The sequence below is a fragment of the Calidris pugnax genome, unplaced genomic scaffold (assembly GCF_001431845.1).
Source record: "Calidris pugnax isolate Ruff unplaced genomic scaffold, ASM143184v1 scaffold639, whole genome shotgun sequence".
Classification (NCBI taxonomy): domain Eukaryota; kingdom Metazoa; phylum Chordata; class Aves; order Charadriiformes; family Scolopacidae; genus Calidris; species Calidris pugnax.
Genome location: NW_015091443.1, coordinates 43,400 through 44,829, shown reverse-complemented (window position 1 = coordinate 44,829; position 1,430 = coordinate 43,400). Strand labels below are relative to the sequence as shown.

General features: G+C 65.7%; 1 protein-coding gene across 1 annotated transcript in view; it reads left to right on the top strand.

Moving 5' to 3' along the window:
- Positions 1 to 1,430, top strand: part of DNMT3A (DNA (cytosine-5-)-methyltransferase 3 alpha) — a 26,032-nt gene that overhangs the window by 9,806 nt on the left and 14,796 nt on the right. The gene's annotated exons all lie outside the window — the stretch shown is intronic.

Sequence of the window (1,430 nt, the reverse complement as noted above, 5' to 3'; positions counted from 1 at the left end):
CCTCCCCCCCGGGCTCTGTCCCCTCCCCCGGGGCACCCCTTTGTCCCTGCTGGGGGACAGCCCCCCGCCCGGGGGGCACAGCCATCAGCCCCTTTGTCCCCCCACTCTGCAACACAAAGGGCACCTGGCGCCATCGCCCCGAGCTGGGGGGTCTCCCAGACCAGTGGCTGTACTGGGCTGAACTGGGTGGTGTGGCCCCAGACCCAGTGTCCGTACTGGACCATACTGGGTGATGTGGTCCAAGACCAGTTTCTGTTCCGGGACAAACTGGGTGATGTGATCCCAAACCAGTGCTATACTGGGACAAACTGGGTGATGTGACCCCAGACTAGTGTCTGTACTGGGTGATGTGGCCCCAGACCCAGTGTCCATACTGGACTGAACTGGGTGATGTGGTCCAAGACCAGTGTCAATACTGGGCCAAGCCAGGAACGCGGTCTGAAACCAGTTCATACTGGGCTGAACTGGTGATGTGGTCCCAAGCCAGTGTCCGTATTGGGTGGTGTGGCCCCAGACCTGTGTCTGTACTGGTCTAAACTGGGTGATGTGGCCCCAAACCAGTGTCATGTCTGTCTGAGCCAAACTGGGTGATGTGGCCCCAGAGCGGTGTCTGTATTTGGTTGAACTGGGCGCTGTGGTGCCAGACCAGTGGTCAAACTGGGCTGAATTGGGGTGATATGGTCCCAAACCAGTGTCCGTACTGGTCTGAACTGGGGATGTGTTCCCAAACCTGTGTCTGTACTGGACTGATGTGGGTGATGTGGCCCCAGATGTGTCCATAGTGGTCTGAACTGGGTGATGTGGCCCCAAACCAGTGTCGTGTCTATCTGAGCCAAACTGGGGGATGTGGCCCCAGAGCGGTGTCTGTACTGGGTTGAACTGGGCGCTGTAGTCCCAGACCAGTGGTCATACTGGGCTGAATTGGGGTGATGTGGTCCCAGACCAGTGTCCATACTGGTCTGAACTGGTGCGGGGGGTGGGTGCCGGCCCGCAGCCGTCCCAGTCCCGCACTGGTGCGCACTGGGGGAGCCGACCCGGCGGGGGGAGGGGGGTCCCGGGCCGGATTCCTACCGAGCCGGGCGCGGTCCCCCCGGGGCTCCGCCGTCCCCCGCCCCCCGCCCCGTCCCGCTCCGCCGCACAAAGGCCGGGGGGGCCGCGGCCCGGGGGGACAAAAGGCGGCGGGAGGGCCCGGCCCAGCCCGGATCGCGGGGCGGTGGGTACCGGGAGGAAGGGGGCGGCGGGGCCGGGTCCCGGGGACACCGGAGCCGAGCCGGGCAGGACCGGGCTACGGTGAGAGCCGAGCCGGACCGAGAGGGGCCGAACTCAGCCGAGCGAGGCCGAGAAGAGCCGGACCGGGCTGAGCCGAGCCCAGCGGAGCCGAACCGGGCCGAGCGGAGCCGAACCGAGCCGAAAGGAGCCGAGCCGGCCCG